Genomic DNA, 27,266 nt, shown 5'->3' on the forward strand with positions numbered 1-27,266 from the left:
CACGGCTTGTTCTGTGTTTCGGTACTTGTAAATTACTTAAATTATTTGTAATTTTTAATTATTTAGATTGATCATAACACGTCTATTAATGCGACTTCTATTTTAAAATCTGGAGTACCCGGACATCAGTAATATGGCTCATTTCATCTTGAGTTAGAAATTATTGACCGAAATTGACAGCATGATGTTTTCAAAATGGGACACCGCAGAAGCACCAGTATTCGAGCGTGTGTGTGTGTGGACGGAGGGGGTAGGGAGCAGATGAGAAATCCCGAACTACGTCACTCATCAACCATGTGTAAATATACAAAATAAACAAGGGCCTATGGATGAAGGAGTCACAAAATGTGCATCGTAGCGGATAGAAAACCTTACATTTTAATGTCAAAGTCACACAAGCGTTCATTTGCTTACAATGGATCGATTTTTCTTTCCTATTCACTAATAAGAGCAGAAGTATTAATTTGTGGCTTGCTGTGTTATCTCGAGGTGTGTCCAACCATTTGGAGGCAATAATAGGCGGTAAAACTCCAACCCACGGATGTTGTATTACTCCCACATGCTGTTACCATATGCAACAGATGATGCCATAAGCTATAAAATCTCGGAATCTCACTGAAAATGTAAACATTTTAAAAAGGAGACAGACAAGTCGTACGCTGTGATTAAGTGGAAATCAGAAAACATAGAAGCACTGGAATGTTTGAAGTTTGTATGTGAAATAAAGAAGAAACGCAGGGTAAGTCTATTACTTGAGCACGCCAACTTGTTGAGAGGTTCTAATGATGTAGTATTTTCAGACTAATTTAAAAAATATAATTATATCTAATTACTGGCCTTGGTCAGCAGTAGAGCTACGTTTACTACCTATTTTGTTGTACAACATATGTATGTTTGTGCAACGAAGGTTACATTAGTCGATTTAAGTATACAATAGTTGAATTCAAGTACCAATAGTCCCAATAATTGTGCTGTATCATACACAGTCAACTAATGTATTTTTCTGATGAATCTGTTAACAATAAACTGGTATGCATTGTATGGTCTTAAACTGGTGACTGTACATAAAAGGCTGGAAAGCAGAAGTGAATGGTTTTGCGTTTCTGGAGAATAGAGACACAAACATCTGAAATATTTGTGTAAAAGAACATTTTTCTTGCCCTGATTAATCCTACCAATGCCATGTACAAATTTAATACAGATCCTGCGGAGGTATTTAATAATATTTTCATTCCAATGTTTGCCACAGCTGGGTATTTTCTATTCTAGTTCGGATAGTGGACTCTGGCCACTTTCAAAAGATATTTAAACCGACAAAGAACACGTGTATATAATGTTCTCGTGCAAATCGATTGTTTCACCTTAATTATCGGCGTCATTTGTTTGAAGCAGTACATAGAGGGCTTGGTTTCATTTGGAATTTGTAAACTGGTTTTGTAGAATGTTCAACGTGGATACATCCTGATTTAGATAAATGCAGTCAAAAATATTCGTGTGCTTTTAGTAAAAGTGTAACCCAATGAGAAACAATTGTGATTATTCATTGATAAAAGGCACTGCACCTTTTAACTAAACATTAAAGTCTAATAAAAATAGGGCATTGGCTACAGTTTTAATCAAATTAAAAACATCGAATACTAATATAAGAAGTTACGGTGAAACCGAAATTTATGTAATGAGAATACCGGTTAGAGTTGCAGAGTAGTCGAAATCGTTTTGGTTGGACATCGGTAGCATTAAGGTGTTTGTTTACATATAAAAGAGCGGGGCGCTCCAGTGGTCACCAATATAGTCGGCATTGACCAAGGCACCTTGTGTACTCTGACTGAAGTGCTTCACAACGCCAATAAATAAACAATATTAGCAAAGCTTGAAAGATTAGAACATTTTAAATAACTGAAACGTTTATAATCGATATATCCTCAGGCTCCTGACAGGAGAAATCGGTAAGCCAGCGCTTAACAAGCTCGCAGTACACTAATAAATCTGGCTCTTTTTCTCAAACTGTATATTCCGTTCGCGCAGATGCGCAGACCGTGTTCACACAAGTCAGTGAGCAGACAAAAGGGATTGGTCCGTCAGTACTGTTGCCATTTCTACCTCAATCAACTCTTTTTCATTCAGTGGAAACCCTTCATTCATTTCGGCGTTATAAAAAGTTCCAGGAAAGGTTAATTGGCTGAACGAACCTGCAAGTACCCTAGTAGATAGTAATAGTATAAATACAAATTTAAAAATATACCACATGTGCGTGCGCACTTAAAGTTCAAATATGTATCGCTTATGGTGTATCACGTTAAGATGGTGACACGCGCACATAATTATATACAGGATGAATACACGTCCAGATATGCAAACCCAATACTGCACTACATCCACAGCTTGAAATTCTCAGGCAAACTTTCAACCTCATTTCGCTTCGCTCACAGAGCTGCAGTCCGTCTTCTAACGGACTTACTTTCCTTCAATATTTTCCTGTGATTATCATTCCCTCCTCCCTAAGCTTGCAGGGAGCCGGCCACTGTTGTCTAGACCGATCGATCACTTAGACAGAGACATACAATACGGTCAAAACCCTTCAGTCAGGCAGAGCTGGCAGTTGCCACACGGGTACAAGTCACCTTCCAGGTAACCAGCCAGAACAACATTCACCACTACATCTAACCTAAAGAACATTCTGCTAGACTGCTAAAGTGACTACTAACATGTGAAACGGACGGACGGTTTATAAGCAGTAATATTCTACAAGACGAACATACAGCATCGTTACTTCAAAGGTCCTCTCGCAATAACCTCGAAGACACAGCTTGAACATAAATCATCAGTCTGTGAACCATGAGGTCCTTTCCTGTTACCGATTTCTCTCTGGTAATAACTTAGCAAGGTGTAATTATTTGTAAAATATGCATATATATGGAACTAATCCTCTGTTTTAAACAATCAGTTACTCCCCTTTTTTTCAAAAAGGCTCTTATTTACTTACACTTTCTACCGGAGAATGGACACGATGTTTAGAATGACCCCGTTTCCGTTATGAATTGTTTTACCTGTGCTGATTTTTGAACACAGATAAACGCGTACGTTAAAGGAATTAAAAGCATTTGGTTAAACCCTCTGAGCGGAATTCAGTGGTTAAATCATAGTCATCGCTGTGTGGGGGGAGGGGGATCTTTTTACTCGGTTAGGCTTTGCACGATTATCCTTAGTGGTGGAAGTGGTCCGTGTTCCTTTGTACAATAGAGGCAGAGCGAAATAGAATTTGCAAAAGCCACAGTTCCTGTGCGGACAATGACGATCGTATTTTACAATCCTTCTCAACAAAAGTGAAATTGGCGTTGGCAAGACAGCAGCGGCTCGGTAAAGAGAACGATCGATCTGGTTTAGTCATGCCGAATAGATCAGATCTTGGGCCAGATCACCAAGAAGTTAAGCAAGCAACCAGCACGATCGCGCTCTGATGCTCGGAGTCTCTCAACTTGCCCCCAACATTCACACGAGACACGCAAACGCTAACGAGTAAAATCTGAGGATTACTCTTCTTGAAACTGAGAAGTGAAGATCGCACGTTCGGAGGAAAAGTCGACACCCAGTCTCCGCTTTCCGACAGCGCTCAGCGCGTTCCCACAACGATTTTAGAACGAGAAAAGCCCCGTCGATGACCACTCCTTTCACAAAATAAAATCTCTTACCTGATTCCAACCTTTCCACGCAATATAGCCAGACTAAGGCTCCGATGGTGACCTTTTCTGGGGGTTTTTGCTGCATCCACGTGCCTTTATGTTTTCTAATCGCCAAGTCAGACAGAGAAGACTTCTTTCATCTGAGCACATAAAATGTGCGCGAGGCTAAGCTCGCTTATCACCCCACAAAGTCCGGATATTCACTCGAACAAAAAATCCGCTTTTAAAAAAAGTCAGAGGAATGGCCTTTTTTTGAGCCTTGACCGTTCCGCTTTGGCCCAAGCTGGACGGTGTTTCTTTTTTCAGCGTCGCGGCTGCTCGGTGCAGTTACTTAGCGGAGCTTTCAGTGGAAATGTTCACTGTACAGGTGGCGATCGGCTGCAATCCTCTGGCACGGAACACTTCGCAGCGCCATGTTGGCTCCTCACCATATACACAGCGGCCAAACGATCCGGTCTATCGGCTCACAGTCACTCCATCGACCCACATCCCCCAACTTGTCGAACCTCAGGGCTGCTGCCTTGTGGAGGGGGCGCTGCGAAAGAGAAGAGCTCTCTGGCAGATCACTAAAGCAGACGGTGCTTCAGCGTCTACAGAGTAAACTGATTTTAAAAAAAAAATTTCCGATCCAGCCCTAGCGTGCAGCTCCGCTCCGAGACTGAAAAAAAACTCTCTTTACCCATAAGGCCAGTCGTTAACTTCAATTACCATAAACATCAAGCTCCAGCTCACAGCCCCGATAACCAAAATCTCTAACCCAGCATCAACATGGGAGCCACAAGCCGCCACAAACAGTATACACCGCGGAACTCATACTGATCGAGAGTTTTTATACTGGAACAGTGCGGAAAAACCCTGTCTGTATCATCATAGCAGAAGGCTGAATCACGTGAGATATAAACAGCAACGTCTAGATAAAAGTTTCTGCTGTACCTTTCACTCGGTTCCTGGTTGCATTACTGAACTACGTGGTGCTTAACCACACGAACGTTTCTATACGCTGTACATTGGATTTTAGCGGGTGGACTATTGAAAGATGAGTTCAGTGTTTTGGTTGTGTTTTTTCTGGTTATTGCCACTGATGAGCAATTTAATGCTGAATTATTAACCACGATGCTTAAACATTATCCTACTCATTCAGGCCCTCACATGTGGGTATTCCATCTATATACAAAGTTGGAACATTTCCTATAATTTTGCCTTCAAATCAAATTATTAATACAGTGTTTAACCAGTAAGGCTGGGATCAACTGTATTTCATGTCAATTAAAACCAAGTCTTCAATGTATTGCGTAGATGAATTCAAATGCAATCATACTTGCTTTTCATCATTTCCACGCATTTTAGATGGTGGTGTTCAAAACTTATTTATTTGGTTTTATTGTACTTGGTGAAGAAACACTCATCTACCTACCGAAATAAAAGGATGCGAGCCACCTCATATTTGTTTCAAAATTAGAGCATAGTGCAAATATGTGGCACATGTACTTCATCGCTTCCCAGAATACAAAGTAAGATTTTATCAGTTAGAAACTGGAGGCACGAATGATGAAAGGTTGCACAGTTTAGTTGGAGGCTCGCTCTACAGCTACAGAAGCGCTTCCTTTGCCAGTCTCTCGGGAGTTGACCCGAAGGTCAGGACGCTGTGCGCACGTCTCGCGCGGGAAATCTTCCATCAAGCGCTCAGTCACACGTACACTCCCCAGTCACGCACAAGGAACACCTAGATAGACATTTACACTCACATGCAATCACAGTCTCCCACATACTCCTGCAATGAGCCCTATACTCATATTTCCTCGCATGTATTCCCACAAACTCACACACTCGAGAAGTCACACCCAGACACATACACACTCACACCCTCACATTCTGGAATCACACACACACCCTCTCACATACAGTTATGCAGACAGCCGTACGAACAATTGCGATGACCATATACACACTCAAGCAAACTCCTTCCCTAGCACTACCAGAGCCATAGTCCCGCAAGCACAGTTTCGAAAAGCCACATTCTCAGCTTCTCGCAAACACAGTCACTCACACACAAACAAACAAACAAACGTACTCCCTCACGCTGTGGCACTCACTTAACACTCCCTCCCTCAGTTACACTCACTGCCCGAGTTATACACGCGCGCGTTCGACCCGTGTCACATGCACGTACTCCCTCCTTCACACTCTCATATCCTCCTTTACACGGAGTCCCTCCTTCCCTCACACTATCGCATTCACACACAGCCTTCCTTTCCTAACTGTACGGGTCACATACACACTCCCTTCCGCGCATTCAGTCTCAAACATTCGCATACACACACCCACAGCCTCCCTCGCAACCACACACACACTAGCATTCCCTCCATTACACGCTGCTAGTCGAATTCACAGTTACACATTACTCCCCCGCAATGTCTCTCTCAGTCACGTATAAGCAATCACACACTCTCGTACCCCGCACTAACAGTTCACAGCAGCTGCTTCTCGGCCTGCGTCGCATAAACAGAATCAGTCTCTGTTTCTTCGAACCAGGGCGGAAACAGACCGGTGTGAGATTGACTGTTCTCATGTAAAAGACGGGGCTTTGACCCGACCACAAGGAAGTTCAGTTGTTAATTCAGAACGTATTTCATCCCTCTCACGACTTTATAAGATCTTTTCCCCAAAACACGTTGCTGCTGCGGTATCCTTCCCCACCCCCCAATCAAACAACCAGAGCTTTGCGAGCTGGGACTTGTTTAAAAATGGGAATAGTTATTGAATGTAGTTTTGCAATTTAGAGTTAATTACGTTGGAAAGAAATTTGATCGGTAAAGAATCGCTCTATACATTCAAACAGCGCACGACGTTCTTAAAGGTGCAGTTCTGGCAAGAGTTGAAGACCTTTTTATACATATGTTATCATTTACATTCAATCCTAAATTCCTCTTTAACGATAGAAGGAAAATCTTTGGGGTTAGATTAAACATTACACGAATCGTGAATTATCTGCAAATAATGTTTTGATCCACTGCATCGTTTGAAATGACCCATACCAGTCCAAGCCATCCTGGTCACAGAATGCAAGAGGTTACATTCCCAGTATTAAGAATGCTCAATACACAGATAACTCATGGGGTGGGGGTGAGGGGGTCACCAAACCTACCCCCTCCTCCCCAAATGCCAGATTAACACCAAAAAAATTAGGCACAATAGAGGAATCGCTCGTTTGTGTTCCCCGCATTGTTTAATGTAACAATCATTCACCAGTTGGAGGTGTTCTTTCACAATTTGTGTCAGCGTGTAGCGACTGCGTGACGCTTTACTTTTCTCGGGTCTTCCGTGCTGTATACAGTTCGGGCTTCTTAATCACTCGCAGCCTTCAGCTGCTGCCCTACTCTAATGTGCAGCGCTGTAAATACTGCATAACTTCCATTACTGAGCCCCATATCCTTTTGTTTGCGGTTTGATTTTTTAACAGAAGCAGTATTAAGGTTCTGACAGTTCACTCTACAGAACACATCTCGAATCTCTCGTTTCACATCCTAGTTCACGCAACCGCATCCTTCTCTCGGAATGAGCAACCATACAAATATAACTAACGTCAGCTGATTTCTGTAATTCCCCAAAAGGAAACTTCACTTTAAGAGGCAACAACCGAAGCTTGCTGGTTTGTTATATGTTCCTTACAGAAATGTTACCAGTTACGTTTGTTTCCACATTCTTTGTTCTATATTTTAGTTTTCAATGAAAATTAAGCAATGCATGTCCATGCGCATTTATTTTAAGGCAATCAGTATATAAGGTCACCATTAATAATGAGATTCGTGTTATTGGATATACGTTTCGGGTTTTTAATCATTCAATGGGATTAAAAACCTTTTTTCATTGAATGCAATTGACTACAGCGAGGGACCCCCGGCGCGAAGTGCGCCACCTGTCTCGGTGTTGCGCTCCACCACAAAACCAGCAGAGCGACTTCACAAGACAAAGATGGCGAAAGCTCCCATCCCCCACCATTTAGTGCCACTTCCTCGATCCGACCGCTTCACTGCGATACATACAGCGCCAATCTCAAGCTTGTTACCAAGATCGAAACGCCGGTTTCCAAACAGACGCAGGAAACGAGCAATGAAAGGCATTAGAAAGGAAGGACACAACCGGCCACACAGCATAAACGCGAAAAAAATGAAAGCATCTTCGCTTTGTGGGACACGTAAAGCTTTCTTGAAAGATTGCATTATTTTCAAGTTGCATTCACGAACAAAGAAGGTTAAATATCCTGCGAAATGCGCTTGGTGTGCGGGATGGGAGGGTGGTGGGAAAGAGAAGAGTCGATACTATCGCTATTTCATTGCAAAACAAGGCACAAGTACAACAGTAGCAAAACAAACTGCACAGAACTCCGACCGCAGCTATATCTGCATATTAACAGACACGCAGCTGATTCTTTTAAAGAAAGGAACATCCATTTGGTTTATAAAGTACCGGAACGTCAAAGGTTTCTTGCCCATTAGGATATTGGTTTCTTCTGCATAAACAGATGCACCTCCAGACCAACTCGGACTTTCAACGTTATTCCACTTCCTTTGTACCGCACTTCAAAGGTGTCTAACACATTATTTATGACCAGACTCAAACACAAGCCGTGCACGAGTTCAAGCCAAAATAAAAATAAAACTCAGAGTAGAACTTTGTCACGTCCACACGAGAACTGTGCTCCCCATTCGCAATTGTTGAGGATTTTGTATTTGGAAAACTTATCAAAAAAGTTTAAAACTAAAATGAGCAAGACAGCTCAAATAATAATCTTCTCTTCCGCATCCATACATACAATCTCTGCAAAGTAACAAAACGCTGTTTTAGTATTGGGTTTCTGCGTCCACAACGTCGACCTTTAAAACACAAGCCGTTGTACAGCTCACACCATTTAACATTTTGTTCAGACAAGTACTATAAACTTAATGTCACAAATTGAATAAATTATGTCAACCTTTAAATTGGAATTACTTCATTGTGATGCAAAGAACTCACGGCAAACAGTAATTTGTTTGTATATTTTACAAAAAGAAATGGAAAAAAGTATACAATTTTTCGCAAAGCATTCCCTACTTGCTAAGATTTCAGCTTCAGTGCCCATCCCACCCGCCCCACCCCAAAATACTAAAATTATGGGACTATTTAACTTCCCAATGTAAATATGTAAATATGTTTCAATATTTGCTTATGAATGAACAATGGAAATATCAAATAATTAAAGGCAACTGAATTGAGATCGATCAAATTAATTACATTAATAATGATTTCTGGTATGTAAAATCAGATGTTGAGGCTCAAACTGACTGCAAAGGTAAGTTCCCACTCCAGGAAAGTGCGAGCATATGGATAAAAAGCAAGATGAGGCCTTGAAGACCTTGTGGTCAAATAACATGCCAACATTCACTGACAATTCTTCATACAGAAACAATGGTCACTTTTACGCTGTGTTCTATGGGCTGCTCCCACGGATACACACCAAGACAAAACATCAACTGCTGCTGCAGGACAATCAACTGGTGAAAGACACTCTTTGGTCTGCCAAAAACTTGTTGGTCTTCCAATGCAATGCGTTGCCACAATCAAGTTTTGCAGACTGGCACACTCCAAGGTCCAGGACTACGTGCTGAGTGAGGGATGCACTAAAGCTTGGGACAGCTGCCGCAAAGGCTCAATAGGGAAAGGACACTGTTTAAGGCTCTCCCACCACAATACACTGAGGGCTGGAACCTGTGGAAAACCCCTTGGGTCACAACCCATGGAAAACCCCTCGGGCTGCATATACCAGAGAATGTTTGACATGAAATGTAAATTAATATTGTAAATATAACCAGTGAGGCAACTCAGAGTGCCACATACTGTATTGAAAGAAATTGAACTCCATTGCACTTTATGTAATGTCAAATTTGAACTTATGTAATGTACTTTTACAAATCTAATAAATATATTTTTGGAAAAAGAAACAATGGTGAGGTACTGTTGGACTGTCAACATTCATAGAACTGTATCCCAAGCAAAAGTCATCACCTTCAGAAGAGGGTTAGGGAGAAAATTGGCAAGGAAAAATACTGCAATGTGTTAGAGGTACAAAGGATTTCCTGTAGCACTACATTTGGGGCACCAGTGTGCATCTCTGCAGCATTTAACAGTGAGATGACAACACAAGGTAAATTGACTGCTGATTCACTGGAGAAATATAGGGGATATCTAGTGAAGAACAGTAGAAACTGAGTTGATTTCAGACCTCTGTCACAAGTGAGTTATGAAGATCCTATTGTGAGTGGCTTACATAAGGTAATTAATTGTTCTTCCACTGCATATTGTTAACAGTTGTGGGGATTGATTTGTATTTAAAATAAATTATATTTTTCTTTTAAGATTCTAAAATGTGCTGATGGCACTTCAGAATCACAGAATGTCACCTCATGGATGAAAACAATTCAGTCTACTCATTTACCGAGTTCCGAAGAAGGGTCACTGACCCGAAACGTTAACTCTGCTTCTCTTTCCACAGATGCTGCCAGACCTGCTGAGTGAATCCAGCATTTCTTGTTTTTGTTTCAGATTTCCAGCATCCGCAGTATTTTGCTTTTATTACTCATTTACCTATACTGACTCCAAAAGAGCTATCCACTTACTCCAATTTTGCTGTCTTTTCCCAAAATCATTTTCATTTTTTCTTTTTCAATTGGAGGATCATTAAAGAAATGGGACAGGTGGTACGTGAGCCCCTTGCATGCATCGTTGATAGCTCAAAGGAGTTGGGGCTGCTCTCTCAGACTGGCAGAACTGGGTACTTAGGCCCATTTACTTGATTTCAGTAATAGGCAAGATGCTTGAAGGTATCACTAGAAATGCCTTATATATTAAGTTAAAGGCGATCTTACCAGGGACATCCAACAGTGATTCAGGAAAAGAAGATTGTGTCTTATAAACTTGATTTTTTAAAGAAGTCACCAGGTTAGTGTATGAAGGCAACCTGGTAGACATTGTCTTGCTGAACTTTTAGGTAGTTGGGGATCTGCCAGATCTTGATCCAAACATGAACAAAAGAGCTGAATTCCAGAGGTGAGATGAGAGTGACTGCCTTCGCCATCAAGGCAGCATTTGACCAAATGTGATATCAATGAACCTTGGTAAAACTGACATCAAGAACAATCAGGGGAAAACTCCACTGGCTGGAGTCATACCAAGCACAAAGGAAGCAGGTTGAGGTTGTTTGAGGCCAATCATCTCAGGCTCCAAACATCACTGCAGGAGTTCCTCAATGCAGTGTCCTAGGGCCAACCATCTTCAGTGCTTCATCAATGACCTTCCCTCCATCTTAAGGACAGAATTTGGGATGTTCGCTGATGATTGCACAGTGTTCAGACCCATTCGTAACTCCTCAGATAATGAAACAATCCGTGCCCGCATGCTGCAAGACCGGGACAACATTCATGCTTGGGCTGATAAATGGCAAGTAACATTTTCACCACACAAGTGGCAGGCTATGATCATCTCCAACAAGAGAGAATCTAACAATCTTCCCTTAACATTCAACAGCATTATCATCGCATAATCCCCCACTATCAACATCTGGGGTGTTAGCATTGGGCAGAAACATAACTAGACCAGCCACATAAATCCTGTGTGGTTACAACAGCAGATCAGAAGCTGGGATTTCTGCAGTGAGTAACCCAGCTCCTGACTCACCAAAGCCTGTCCACCATCTCTGAGGCACACTTCAGGCGTGTGATGGAATACTCACCACTTCCCTGGATGAGTGCAGCTCCAACAACACTCAAGGAGCTCAACACCATACAGGACAAAGTAGCCTGTTTGACTGGTACCCCATCCATTATCTTAAACATTCATTCCCTCCACCATGGGCGCACAGTGGCGGCAGTTTGTATCACCTACAAGTTGCATTGCAGTAAGTTGCCATGGTTCCTTCGACAGCACCTTCTAAACCCACAAACTGTACCACCCAGACGTACAAGGGCAGCAGGCACATGGAATACCACCACCTGCAAGTTCTCTTCCAAGTCACACACCATCCTGACTTGGAAATACAGTTGCAGTTCCTTCCTGTTGCTGGGTCAAAATCCTGGAACTCCCTGCTTAACAAGCACTTTGCGTGTACCTACACCACAAGAGCAGCAGTGGTTCAAGATGGGAGCTCACTACCACCTTCTCAAGAGCAATTAGGGATGGGCAACTAAAAGCAGGCCTTGCCACGACACCCATATCTCATGAATGAATATGAAAAATGAAAGCTTTTGATAAAGGTACCTCACAAGAGTCTTTGCTGCAGCATAGAATTTTGCAGAATTAGTGCTAATCTGCCTTGACAGAAATCTTTGCATCCTCATTGGCTACAGGTGAGGTCCCAGAGGACTGGAGAATAGCCAATGTTTTTCCTTTGTTTAAGAAGAGTAGCAAGGATAATCCAGGAAATCATAGGCCGGTGAGCCTTATGTCAGTGGTAGGGAAATTATTAGAGAGGATTCTTCGGGACAGGATTTACTCCCATTTGGAAACAAATGGACTTATTAGCAAGAGGCAGCATGGTTTTGTGAAGGGGAGGTCGTGTCTCACTAATTTGATTGAGTTTTTTGAGGAAGTGACAAAGATGATTGATGAAGGAAGGGCAGTGGATGTTATCTATATGGACTTCAGTAAAGCCTTTGACAAGGTCCCTCAGGGCAGACTGATACAAAAGGTGAAGTCACACGGGATCAGAGGGGAGCTGGCAAGATGGATACAGAACTGGCTCAGTCATAGAAGACAGAGGGTAGCAGTGGAAGGGTGCTTTTCTGAATGGAGGGATGTGAATAGTGGTGTTCCACAGGGATCAGTGCTGGGACCTTTGCTGCTTGTAGTATATATAAATGATTTGGAGGAAAATGTAGCTGGTCTGATTAGTAAGTTTGTGGACGACACAAAGGTTGGTGGAGTTGCGGACAGTGATGAGGATTGTCAGAGGATACAGCAGGATATAGATCGGTTGGAGACTTGGGCGGAGAAATGGCAGATGGAGTTTAATTCGGACAAATGTGAGGTAATGCATTTTGGAAGGTCTAATGCAGGTGGGAAGTATACAGTAAATGGCAGAACCCTTGGGAGTATTGACAGGCAGAGAGATCTGGGTGTACAGGTCCACAGGTCACTGAAAGTGGTAACGCAGGTGGATAAGGTAGTCAAGAAGGCATACGGCATGCTTGCCTTCATTGGTCGGGGCATAGAGTATAAAAATAGGCAAGCCATGCTGCAGCTGTACAGAACTTTAGTTAGGCCACACTTAGAATATTGCGTGCAATTCTGGTCGCCACACTACCAGAAGGACGTGGAGGCTTTGGATAGGGTACAGAAGAGGTTTACCAGGATGTTGCCTGGTCTGGAGGGCATTAGCTATGAGGAGAGGTTGGATAAACTCGGATTGTTTTCACTGGAACGACGGAGGTGGAGGGGCGACATGATAGAGGTTTACAAAGTTATAAGTGGCATGGACAGAGTGGATAGTCAGAAGCTTTTTCCCAGGATGGAAGAGTCAGTTACTAGGGGATATAGGTTTAAGGTGAGAGGGGCAAAGTTTAGAGGGGATGTGCGAGGCAAGTTCTTTACACAGAGGGTGGTGAGTGCCTGGAACTTGTTGCCGGGGAAGGTGGTGGAAGCAGGTACCATCGAGACGTTTAAGAGGCATCTTGACAAATACATGAATAGGATGGGAATAGAGGGATACGGACCCCGGAAGTGCAGAAGGTTTTAGTTTAGGCAGGCATCAAGATCGGCGCAGGCTTGGAGGGCCGAATGGCCTGTTCCTGTGCTGTACTGTTCTTTGTTCTTTGCTGATAGGGATTGAGGATTGGCTGGATGTCTGCAGACAGAAAGTTGCTGTCAATTTGTCAACAGATTTGGATTTGCTTGAAGACCTGTTACCAATGGCATCCCACAGGGTTCCACCTTTATATCTTTGCTATATTCATTAATAACCTAGATGTAGGTGTTGAGGATATGGCCTCCTCCTGAAGTCCCCAGCATCACAGATGCCAGTCTTCAGACAATTTGATTCACTCCGCATGATTTTTAAAAATTCATTCATGGGATGTGGGCGTCACTGACTCGGCCAGCAGTGATTGCCCATCCCTAATTGCCCTTGAGGAGGTGGTGGTGAGCTGCCTTCTTGAACCGCTGCAGTCCATGTGGGGTAGGTACACCCACAGTGCTGTGAGGGAGTTCCAGGATTTTGACCCAGCGACAGTGAAGGAACGGCGATATAATTCTGAGTCAGGATGGGGCGTGGCTTGGAGGGGAACTTGCAGCTGGTGGTATTCCCACGCATTTGCTGCCCTTGTCCTTCTAGGTGGTAGAGGTTGCGGGTTTGGAAGGTGCTGTCTAAGGAGCGGAGCCTTGGTGTGTTGCTGCAGTGTATCTTGCAGATGGTACACACTGCTGCCGCAGTGCGTCGGTGGTGGAGGGAATGAATGTTTGTGGATGGGGTGACAATCAAGCGGGCTTCTTTGTCCTGGATGGTATTGAGCTTCTTGATTGTTGTTGGAGCTGTACCCATCCAGGCAAGTGGAGAGTATTCCATCACACTCCTGACTTGTGCCTGTGGACAGACTTTGGGGAGTCAGGAAGTGAGTTACACACTGCAGGATTCCTAGCCTCTGACCTGCTCTTGTCGCCACAGTATTTATATGGCTACTCCAGTTCAGTTTCTGGTCAATGGTAACCCCCAGAATGTTGATAGGGGATTCAGTGATCATAATGCCATTGAATGACAAGGAGAGATGGTTAGATTCTCTCTTGTTGGAGATGGTCATTGCCTGGCACTTGTGTGGCAAGAATGTCACTTGCCACTTATCAGCCCAAGCCTGGATATTGTCCAGGTCCTGTTGCATTTCTAGACAGACTGCTTCAGTATATCAGGAGTCGCGAATGGTGCTGAACATTGTGCAATCATCAGCGAACATCCCCACTTCTGACTTTATGATTGAAAGAAGGTCATTGATGAAGCAGCTGAAGATGGTTCAAGAAAGGACTGAAGGCATTGGATACTGCAAAGGCTATGGGCCCTGACAATAGTCCTGCAATAGTACTAAAAACCTGTGCTCCAGAAGGTGCCTTGCCCTGAGCCAAGCTGTTCCAGTGCAGCTACAACACTGGCATCTACCTGGCAATGTGGAAAATTGCCCAGGTATGTCCTGTACACAAAAAGCAGGACAAGTCCAACCCGGCCAATTACCGCCCCATCAGTCTACTCTCAATCATCAGTAAAGTGATGGAAGGTGTCGTGGACAGTGCTATCAAGCAGCACTTACTTAGCAATAACCTGCTCACTGACACTCAGTTTGGGTTCTGTCAGGGCCTCTCAGCTCCTGACCTCATGACAGCCTTGGTTCAAACATGGACAAAAGAGGTGAACTCAAGAGGTGAGGTGAGAGTGACTGCCCTTGACATCAAGGCAACATTTGATCGAGCATGGCATCAAGCAGCCCTTGCAAAACTGGAGTCAATGGGAATCAGGGGGAAAACTCTCTGCTGGTTGGAGTCATACCTAGCGCAAAGGAAGATGGTTGTGGTTGTTGGAGGTCAATCATCTCAGCTCCAGGACATAACTGCAGGAGTTCCTTAGGGTAGTGTCCTAGGCCCAACCATCTTCAGCTGCTTCATCAATAACCGTCCTTCAATCATAAGGTCAGAAGTGCGGATGTTCGCTGATGATTGCACAATGTTCAGCACCATTCGCAACTCCTCAGATACTGAAGCAGTCCGTGTAGAAATGCAGCAAGACCTGGACAATATCCAGGCTTGGGCTGATAAGTGGCAAGTAACATTCGTGCCACACTCGTACCAGGCAATGACCATCTCCAACAAGAGAGAATCTAACCATCTCCCCTTGACATTCAATGGCATTACGATCACTGAATCCCCCATTATCAACATCCTGGGGGTTATCATTGACCAGAAACTGAACTGGAGTAGTCATATAAAGACCGTGGCTACAAGAGCAGGTCAGAGGTTAGGAATCCTGAGGCGAGTAATTCACTTCCTGACTCCCCAAAGCCTGTCCACCATCTACAAGGCACAAGGCAGGAGCGTGATGGAATACTTTCCACTTGCCTGGATGGGTGCATCTCCAACAACACTCAAGAAGCTCGATACCATCCAGGGACAAAGCAGCCCGCTTGATTGGCACACCATCCACAAACATTCACTCCCTCCACCACCAATGCACAGTGGTAGCAGTGTGTACCGTCTACAAGATGCACTGCAGCAATGCACCAGGGCTCCTTAGACAGCACCTTCCAAACCCGCAACCTCTACCACCTAGAAATACAACAGCAGTAGATGCATGGGAACACCACCACCTGCAAGTTCCCCTCCAAGTCACACACCATCCTTACTTGGAACTATATTGCCATTCCTTCACTGTCGCTGGGGCAAAATCCTGGAACTCCCTTCCCAATAGCAATGTGGGTGTACCTACCCCACGTGGACTGCAGCTGTTCAAAAAGGCAGCTCACCACCACTTTCTCAAGGGCAATTAGGGATGGGCAATAAATGCTGGTCTAGCTAGAGACCCCCACATCCCACGAACAAATTAAAAAAAAGTAAGTTTGCAGATTCTGCCAAGTTACATGGGAGTGTTAGGTCTGTCGAGGATGCTGAGTTACTCCAAGCAGATCTCATTATGTTGGGGGAGTGGGCTCATGTTTGGCAACTTAGTTTAACTTAGTAAAGTGTACTGTTATGCATGTGGACAGGTCTAATTGATAAATATACATACAGCCTATAGGGAATAGAATTGAAACCAGTGTCCTTTTTAAACCAGAGATCTGGTTGTTATAATATATCACTCTATATAGGTTCATGCCCAATGGCGTGATGCTATAGCTAAAGTAAACAGGATCACAAGACAATTCACTACAAAATGAAAAACATACTCTTTTGTCCTTCCCCGTGACTTTGGTTCGGCCTTATTTAGAATCCTGTTTCCAGTTTTAGTCTTGTCTCATGTCGGGGATGTTAAGGCTTTTGAAATAGTTCAGAGAAGGAAAACACCTTAGTCAGTCAGATCGGCTCAAAGCGCTGGGTCTGTAAACTTTAGAAAAGCATAGACTCGGGCAATTTGACCAATGTTTATAAAATAAAGAAGGAACTAGATTATGTTTATGTGGATCAATTATTTCAAATGGACAGGTGAGGAAGGACCAGGGGTGATGCTTACAAATTATGTATGGGCAGATCTAAGTGGGATGTTAGAGACAGTTCATCTTTTCCCAGAGAATAGTGTACCTGTAGAACAGGTTGCTGGCATGTGTGGTGAACACTAATTTGCTGTATTACCTCAAGCAAAAGCTAGACCTGTATCTGACTGAGGTGCAGATCACAACATACAAGTGGTGTGTACCTTATAATCTAGTTAAGGATCAGTGTGATCCTGTCACTAGTTTCAATCATCTAAAGTGGTCACAAAGGAATTTTCCAGATTTTGTTTCCCTAATTGGCTTGGGTTTTTATTTGGTTTCTTGCCTTTCCCAGGAGATTACATGGCTGACTAGAATGTCTGTATCATGATGTATAAGGCACTACAACTGTATAGGACAGATGAGATGGACCAGTAGGTTTTTTTGTAGTTAGTCACTTTTTATGTTTGCATATATTCCTCTTTTAAAATCTATTATGAATTCTGCTTTCAGCGCAGTTTCTGATGTGTTATTTATTCCATGATCTAGCAAATCTCTGCATTGAAAAAAACTTTACTGGACTCTTTTGGTGATGATTTTTAATTTGTATGCACTAGTTACTATGTCACTGATCAGTAAAATGATATTTCCAATTCATCTTATCAAAATCCTTTAATTTTTAATACCTCTGTTAGATTTCATCTTAAATTTCTCTATTATAGAGCAAAACAGTTGTCGGTGTAAAGGCAATAATCCTGACAATCAAATCTCTTTATGTACTCTCTCAATGGCCTTGACTTTCCTCCTAAAGTATGATGCCCAAAACTGGACACAATATACTAACTCTGGGTTTTACAGATAACTCTTAGCTTTTATACTCTCTGCCCCATTTATAAAATTGCGTTACCAAAATGCTTTTTTTTAAAAAAAGCTTTTATCTGTCCTTCCACGCTTTAAATAATTGTGGACCTAAACCACTAAGTCTCTCCAATCCTAGATTCTTTTGATTTTTAATTTGGTGTATATTTTCTTTCCCAAAGTATATCACCTTAAGAAATTTCATCCAATATATATCTGTCCAACCTCTATATTCCCTCCTAAAGTTACTTACAGATGTCTTGAGTTAATCATATGCCTTTTTTTCTGTTGTCTACAAATTTTGATGTGCCTGTTACAAATTCCACTCTGCCTTGGATGCCTTCTTAGGTTCAGTGGCATCATTCATGCCTGTAATTAGTCTGAGCATCTTACTTTATGGGAGTTAACTGACATTGTTTCATATCTACTTGTATGATAGTGCAAGCCAGAGTTTAACAATAGTATCCCCTTCTGAACTGAATTGAATATTCTTGTCTTTTGCACGTACATTTCTTCAATCACTCCAAAAATGGACCAGGCAAATACTTGGTGACATGAGGCTTGATAACTAATCAATAATCTGCTTTATTTCACAATTAGGTGAACATACCAAATGAGAGTTACCACCAGACTCACTTAATTCAAATGCTACAACATATCTTTGTGTAATGATACAAAATAAAGAACATGTGTCATCCTTCCTCACATCATTATTAGACTTAAGCTGACTTAAGGTGATTTCCAATGGATTCTCTGGCATTTCTGACCTCTGTCTCAGCTAAAGTCCTCACAGCTTTCTCTTTAAGAGCATAACTGCTCATGCAGCATCCAGTTTCAAATAATCTCTGCCAGCCTAAATTATAATATCTGCATCATCTCCTCTCAGTTCACTGCCATAAAACAGAACAACAACTTTCCATTAAGACAGTCTAACTAACTGAATACTTTTGTACTCTCTGTGGGGGAACATAATCAATATCAGCTTATTAGCATCTTAACTGCGTCTGCTCTGTTGTCCAGTTGCGTAGGACTCCACTCACCTGGTTCCGTTCTCATCAATCCAGTTGTAGCCAGAGAATCATCTGCAATGGCTTCCCTTTCCCTTCCCACAGCATTACATCTGGAGTCTCCCAAAGATCAATCCTTAGCACCCTCCTAGTTCTCATCCATATGTTACCCCTTCATCATCATCATCATCATTTAGGCTGTGTTCATCCACTGTAGGATGTAGCCTTCCTCATGCCTTTTCCATTTATCTCTAGCTCTTGTTGTTCTCGCCCATGTGGTTTCCAGGTATGATATTATGTCATTATTCTGTCATATTATTATTACTCGAGGAACAGCACCTCATCTTCCAATTAGGTACTCTACAGCCTTCTGGTCTCAATATCGAGTTCAATAATTTCAGACCATGAGCTCCATTATTTTTTGTTTAATTATTATTTTTATTTTATTGTTATATATATTTTCTTCTTATTTGTTTTTTTAACCATGTGCTAGTCTTAAACTTATTTTTCAATGTTTTTGCTTTCATACAGAGCTGTTCATTATTCTGCCATTAACACTCTCTCTGGACTTGTGCTTTGTCTTTCGCTACAACTATTTAGCACTCCATTTGCATTCTGTTCCATGACATCTGTCATTAATCTCTCCCCCCATCCTATCACAGTCCTTTCTTTTTGTTCTTCTTTGCCCCTCCCCACTTTCACTTGCTCAAAGACTGTTACATTTCTAACTTTTGCCAGTTCTGATGAAGGGTCACAGACCTGAAACATTAACTTTGTTTCTCTCTACACAGATGCTGCCAGACCTGCTGAGTATTTCCAGCACTTTCTGTTCTCATTTCAGAATTCCAGCATCTGCAGTATTTTGCTCTTATGATATTATGTCATCTCTTCATCTTCTTCTCGGTCTCCCCCTTTGTTTTCCTCATCTTGGCTGCCACTCCACTTTTTGTCCACCCGTTATCATTTCTTCGAGCAACATGCCCATCCCATCTTCATTTGGCTTCTGTTTTCTTCTGAACAAGTCCTTAACTCCGGTTTTCTGGTGCATTTCATTGCGCCTGATCTTATCACGAAAGAAGATGTGTAACATTTGCCTTTCCATTGCTCTCTCAGCTGTACAGTGTTTCATAGAATCATAGAAAGTTTAAGGCACAGAAAGAGGCCACTTGGCCCCTTGTGTCTGTGCCAGCCGAAAAACGATCCATCTATTCTAATCCCACCTTCCAGCATTTGGTCCATAGTCCTGCAGATTACGGCACTTGAGGTGCATGTCCAGACTCCTTTTGAATGAGTTGAGAGTCTCTGCCTCAACTACCTTTTCAGGCAGTGAGTTCCAGACCATCACCACCCTCTGGGTGAAAACATTTTTCCTCATCTCCCCTCTAATTTTTCTACCAATCACTTTAAATCTATGCCCCCTCGTCACTGACCTCTCTGCTAAGGTGAATAGACTCTTCACCTCCACTCTATCCAGGCCCCTCAAAATTTTGTACATCTCAATCAAATCTCCCCTCAGCCTTCTCTGTTCCAAGGAGAACAACACCAGCATATCCAATCTTTCCTCATAACAGCATTTTTCCGGTCCCAGTAGCATCCTCGTAAATTTCCTCTGTACCCTCTCTAGTGCAATTACATCCTTTCTGTAATGATGTGAGCAGAACTGCAAACAGTACTCAAGTGTTGGCCTAATCAATGAGTTATTCAGTTCCAGCATAACCTCCTGCTCTTATATTCTATACCTCAGCTAATAAAGGAAAGGATTCCATATGCCTTCTTAACCATCTTATCAACCTGTCCTGCTACCTTCAGGGATCTGTGGACATTCACTCCAAGGTCCCTCACTTCCTCTACACATCTCAGTATTTTCCCATTTATCATGTATTCCTTTACCTTGTTTGACCTCGCCAAATGCATCTCCTTACATTCTCCAGGCTGAATTCCATTTGCCACTTTTCTACCCATCTGACCAGACCATCGATATCTTCCTGCAGCTTACAGCTATCCTCCTTGATATCTACCACAGGACCAATCTTTGTGTCATCCACAACCTTCTTGATCATGCCCCCTACATTTACATCCAAATTGTTTATACCACAAAAGCAGGGGACCCAGTACTGAGCCCTGTGGAATGCCACTGGAAACAGCCTCCAGTCGCTAAAACACCTGTCAACAATTACCCTTTGTTTCCTGCCACTGAGCCAATTTTGTATCCAACTTGCTGTATTTCCCTGCATCCCATGCGATATTATTTTTTTAACCGGTCTGCAATGTGGGACCCCATGCTAAAATCCATGTAGACCACATCAACTGCACTACCCGCATCTACCTTCCTTGTTACTTCTTCAAAAAATTTGACCAAGTTGGTCAAACAAGATCTTCCCTCAACAAATCCATGCTGACTGTCCTTGATTAACCTGTGCCTTTCTAAGTGACAGTTTATCCTGTCTCTCAGAATAGATTCCAATAATTTGCCCACTACTGAGGTTAGACTGACTGGCCTGTAATTATCCGGTCTATCCTGCATTCCCTTTTTAAACAGAGGTACAACGTTAGCAGTTCTCCAGTCCTCCAGCACCACACCTGTATCCAGTGAGGACTGGGAAAATGATGGTCAGACTGTCTGCTATTTCCTCTCTTGCTTCTTCTCACAGCCTAGGGTACATTTCATCTGGCCCGAGTGATTTATCAACTTTCAAGGATGCTAGTCCCATTAATACTTCCTCTCTCCCTATGTTTATCACATGCAATACTTCACACTCCTCCTCCTTAACTACAATATCTGCATCGTCCCCGTCTTTTGTGAAGACAGACACAAAGTATTCATTAAGAACCATACCAACAGCTTCCACCCCTACACATAGGTTACCTTTTTGGTCTTTTATGGGCCTTACTCTCTCCTTAGTTATCCTCTTACTCTTAATGTATTGATAAAACATCTTTGGGTTCACCTTGATTTTGCTTGGCAATATTCTTTCATGCCCTCTCTTTGCTTTCCTAATTTCCATTTTGATTTCACCCCTCCACTTTCTATACTCCTCTTGGCTAAAATTAAGGCTAAAACTGTGCCTTTTCTTGTTGGACCTGCTACATACTAGGCAAAAAAGTTCTCCTGACTGCACCTCAAGAATTCTACTCCCTCAATTCCTTTCACACTAAAACTATCCCGGTTAATATTTCAGTAGTTAAAATCCCCTACTATTACTGCCCTACTGTTCTTGCACTTCTCCGAGATTTGCCTACATATCTGCTCTTCTATCTCCCTCTGACTGTTTGGGGGTCTTGTAGTATACTCCCAGCAGTATGATTGTCCTTTTTTTGTTCCTTAGCTCAATCCATGTAGCCTCTTTTGATGAACCTTCCAACATATCATCCCTCCTCACAGCTGTAATCGTTTCGTTGACCAAAATTGCCACTCCCCCTCCTTTCTTATCCCCCTCCCTATTGCGTCTGAAAACCCTGTAACCAGGAATGTTGAGCTGCCATTCCTGTCCCTCCTTAAGCCATGTTTCTGTAATAGCTATGATATAATTTCTTCTATATATTTGGTAGTTGTCCATGATTCCACCCCATATGTCATGGTCAGCAGTACATACTGCTGATACACCCTCCGCCTTAATGCCAGTGGTATTTTATCACACAAATTATCTCTACCTCCTGAAACAACTCCATCCTGCCCTAGTCCTATTCAGTACCTCTTCACTTGTACAATCCTCCATCCTTAATGTTTGGCCCAGATTTTTGCATTCGGTCACTTTTTCAATTTCTTGGCTTTCAATGTTTATGGTACTTGTTGTCTTAAAGCTCGTCATATACTTTGTTTTTCCTTTGTGTATTTTCAGTCCAATTTTTACTCTCTCTATTTAAGTTATTTAGTTGTACTTCAACTCTTTAATGGATAAGGTAATTAATGCAACATCATTTGCAAATCGTACGAATGTTAGTTTTCCTCCATCAATATTTAATCATCTCTCCATTGAGGGTATCTTCTTGAATATGTCTTCCATTATTGTGGTGAATATTTTTGGTGAGATTTTAGTGAAATTAAAACAATATTAGAAACAGGAAGGGAGGCCAAAAGAAATCTTTAAAAGTAATATTTGGAAGAAACAGGGCAAAATCAAGAATTCAACAATTAAAAAAGTAATTACAACCTTACATCAAATAGGGCAGAAGTGCTTAAGGTATGTTCGGACTTCTACCAGGACTTATGCAGTTCCAAAATAGAAGGATCTGATGATAAAGAAACAACAGTGTCATCAGACGAAAACAAAATACCAAGTGTTACCGAGAAGAAGTTGAAAATGCATTGAAACAGATGAAAAGAAACAGGGCCCCAGGGGAGGATGAACTAACAAGTGATATACTCAAGGCAGGAGGTAATGAGACAATCACACAGCTCACTATATTATTAAGCAAATATTCAAGGAACAAAAGATACTGAGAAGTTGGAAAGAAGCAAAAATGATTATTATTCTTCAAAAAAGGGGACAGAGAAGACATTAGGAATTACTGACCCATCAGTCTATTATCTCATTTGTACAAAATTCTAACTAGAATTATTCAAAATAGGATAAAGATATTAGACGAACACCAACCAAGAGAACAGGTGAGGTTTAGGGAAGGATACTGTATAGCAGACCATCTACATACAATGAACCACTCACTGGGAAGGCAAATGAATATCAGTTGAACCTGTAAATTGGATTTATTGACTATGAGAAGGCTTTTGATTCAGTGGAACAGAGATTTGTTTGTAGCTTTAGGGAAAACAGGAATAAACGAGGGATATGAGAAGATCATAGAGAACATTTACACAGATGCAATGGTCACAATACACATGTTGCCTCTTGCAACATCAAAAACACATCAGGTTCCACATGTACACTGACGACACACAACTGTACGCACCACCACCTCACTCAACCTGTCCACTGCCTCTGATTTGTCATATTGCTTCTCTGACTTTCAGTATTGGATGAACAGAAATTTCTGCCAATTATATATTTGAAAGACTGAAGCCATCATCTTCAGTCCTCACCACAAAACTCCATCCCCTCGCCACCAGTTCCATCCCTCTCCCTGGTCACTGCCTGATGTTGAACCAGACTGTTCGCAACTGTGGCGCCTTATTTGACCCCGAGATGAACTTCTAATCCCAAATCTCCTCCATCACGAAGACTTCCACCTCTGTAGCATTCCCATCTTTGCCAATGCCACAGCTCATCTGCTCCTGACACCCTGATTGATCCTTTGTTACCTCAGGACTCAACTATTCTAATGCTCTAATGGCTGGCCTCCAACCTTGCACCTTCCGCAAACTTAAGCTCATCCAAAGCGCTACTGCCAGTACCTTGACTCAGACCAAGTCTCACCCACCCATCACTGGTGCTCACTGACCTACATTAGCTCCCGATCCAGCATTGCCTCAATTATAAAAATACCATCCTTGTTTTCAAATTCCTTCATGGTCTCACCTCTCCCATCTTTGTAATCTCCTCCAGCCCTACAACCCTGTGAGATATCTGTGCTTCTCCAATCCTGGCTTCTTGTGTATCCCTTATTTTCTTTGGCCCACCATGCCTTCAGCCACCGAGGCCCTAAGCTCTGGAATTCCCTCCCTAGTAGAATCATAGAAAGTTTACGGCACAGAAAGAGGCCACTTAGCCCATCATGTCTGCGCCAGTTGATAAACAAGTCATCCAGTCTAATCCCACCTTCCAGCATTTGGTCTGTAGCCCTGCAGGTTACAGCACTTGAGGTGCATATCTAGTCATCTTTTAAATGAGTTGAGGGTTTCTGCCTCAACTACCTTTTCTGACAGTGAGTTCCAGACCCCCACAACCCTCTAGGTGAAAAAATGTTTCCTCATCTCCCCTCTAAGTTTTCTACCAATCACTTTAAATCTATGTCCCCTCATCACTGACCTCTCTGCTAAGGTAAATAGGCCCTTCACATCCACTCTATCCAGGCCCCTCACAATTTTGTACATAATCAAATCTCCCCTCAGCCTTCTCTGTTCCAAGGAGAACAACCCCAGCCTATCCAACCTTTCCTCATAGCAACATTTTTCCAGTCCCAGCAACATCCTCGTAAATTTCCTCTGTACCCTCTCTAGTGCAATTACATCCTTCCAGTAATAAGGTGAGCAGAACTACACGCAGTACTCAAGTTGTGGTCTAACCGATGTGTTATACAGTTCCAGCATAACCTCCGAGGTATATTCTATACCTCGGCTAATAAAGGAAAGGATTCCATATGCCTTCTTAACCATCATATTGACCTGTCCTGCTACCTTCAGGGATCTGTGGACATTCACTCCAAGGTCCCTTACTTCCTCTACACCTCTCAGTATTTTCCCATTAATCGTGTATTCCTTTGCCTTGTTTGACATCCCCAAATGCATCACCTCACACTTCTCCAGGTTGAATTCCATTTGCCACTTTTCTGCCCATCTGACCAGATATCGATATCTTCCTGCAGCCTGCAGCTATCCTCCTTGCCATCTACCACATGACCAATCTTTGTGGCGTCTGCAAGCTTCTTGATCATTCCCCCTACAGTTATGTCCAAATTGTTAATATATACCACAAAAAACAGGGGACCCAGTACTGAGCCCTGCGGAACGGCACTGGAAACAGTCCTCCAGTCGCAAAAACACCCATCAACAATTACCCTTTGTTTCCTGCCACTGAGCCAATTTTGTATCCACCTTGCTATATTTCTCTGGATCCCATGGGCGTTTAGTTTTTTTAACCAGTCTGCCATGTGGGACCTTGTCAAAAGCCTTGCTAAAATCCATGTAGGCCACATCAACTGCACCACCCTCATCAATTCTCCTTATTCCTTCTTCAGAAAATTCAATCAAGTTAGTCAGACAAGATCTTCCCTTAACAAAACCATGCTGACTATCCTTGATTAATCTGTGCCCTTCTAAGTGACAGTTTATCCTGTCTCTCAGAATTGATTCCAATAATTAGACTGACTGGCTAATTATTCAGTCTATCCCTTGCTCCCTTTATAAACAGAGGGGCAATGTTAGCAGTCCTCCAATGCTCCGGCACCACATCTGTATCCAGTGAGGACTGGAAAATGATGGGCAGACCTTCCGTTATTTGCTCTCTGGCTTCTTTTAACAGCCTGGAGTACATTTCATCCAGCCGGTGATTTATCAACTTTCAAGGATGCCAAACTCATTAATACTTCTTCTCTCCCTATGTTTATCACATCCAATATTTCACACCCCTCTTCCTTAGCTACAATATTTGCATTGACCCCTCTTTTGTGAAGACAGATACAAAGTATTCATTAAGAAAGTCACTCTCACCTCACCTCAGCTCTTGCGTTCAGCTCTTTTGTCCATGTTTGAACCAAGGCTGTAATGAGGTCAGGAGCTGAGAGGCCCTGGCGGAACCCAAACTGAGCGTCATTGAGCAGGTTATTGCTAAGTAAGTGCCGCTTGATGGCACTGTTGATGACACCTTCCATCACTTTACTGATGATTGAGAGTAGGCTGATGGGGCGGTAATTGGCCGGGTTGGACTTGTCCTGCTTTTTGTGTACAGGACATACCGGGGCAATTTTCCACATTGCAGGGTAGATGCCAGTGTTGTAGCTGTACTGGAACAGCTTGGCTAGGGGCGCGGCAAGTTCTGGAGCACAGGTCTTCAGTACTATTGCCGGAATATTGTCAGGGCCCATAGCTTTTGCAGTATCCACTGCCTTCAGTCATTTCTTGATATCACGCAGAGTGAATCGAACTGGCTGAAGTCTGGCATCTGTGATGCTGGGGACTTCAGGAGGAGGCTGAGATGGATCATCAACTCAGCACTTCTGGCTGAAGATTGTTGCAAATGCTTCAGCCTTATCTTTCGCACTGATGTGCTGGGCTCCCCCATCATTGAGGATGGGGATATTTGTGGAGCCACCTCCTCCAGTTAGTTGTTTAATTGTCCACCACCCTTCATGACTGGATGTGGCAGGACTGCACAGCTTCGATCTGACCATTGGTTATGGGATCGCTTAGCTCTGTCTGTCGCATGCTGCTTACGCAGTTTGGCACGCAGATAGTCCTGTGTTGTAGCTTCACCAGGTTGACACCTCATTTTGAGGTATGCCTGGTGCTGCTCCTGGCATGTCCTCCTGCACTCTTCATTGAACCAGGGTTGGTCTCCTGGCTTGATGGTAATGGTAGAGTGGGGGATATGCCAGGCCATGAGGTTACAGATTGTGGTTGAGTACAATTCTGCTGCCGCCAATGGTCCACAGCGCCTCATGGATGCCCAGTTTTGCATTGCTAGATCTGTTCAAAATCTATCCCATTTAGCAGGGTGATAGTGCCACACAACACGACGGACGGTATCCTCAATGTGAAGGCGGGACTTCGTCTCCACAAGGACTGTGCGGTGGTCACTCCTACCAATACAGTCATGGACAGAAGCATCTGCAGCAGGCAGATTGGTGAGGATGAGGTCAAGTATGTTTTTCCCTTGTGTTAGTTCCCCCACCAGCTGCCGCAGACCCAGTCTAGCAGC

General features: G+C 42.9%; 1 protein-coding gene across 5 annotated transcripts in view; it reads right to left on the reverse strand.

Annotated features, from left to right (window-relative positions):
* bcor (BCL6 corepressor) overlaps positions 1 to 27,266 on the reverse strand; it is a 376,656-nt gene that overhangs the window by 115,426 nt on the left and 233,964 nt on the right. Inside the window, exon 1 of one of the 5 annotated variants that reach the window (XM_068040649.1) lies at positions 3,690 to 4,550. The exons of the other annotated variants lie outside the window; for them this stretch is intronic. The gene's annotated coding sequence lies outside the window, so the exon portion shown is untranslated. Of the gene's footprint in view, positions 1 to 3,689; positions 4,551 to 27,266 lie in introns of those variants that run through there. 5 annotated transcript variants of the gene reach the window in all.

This window comes from Heterodontus francisci, chromosome 10 (genome assembly GCF_036365525.1).
Source record: "Heterodontus francisci isolate sHetFra1 chromosome 10, sHetFra1.hap1, whole genome shotgun sequence".
NCBI lineage: Eukaryota > Metazoa > Chordata > Chondrichthyes > Heterodontiformes > Heterodontidae > Heterodontus > Heterodontus francisci.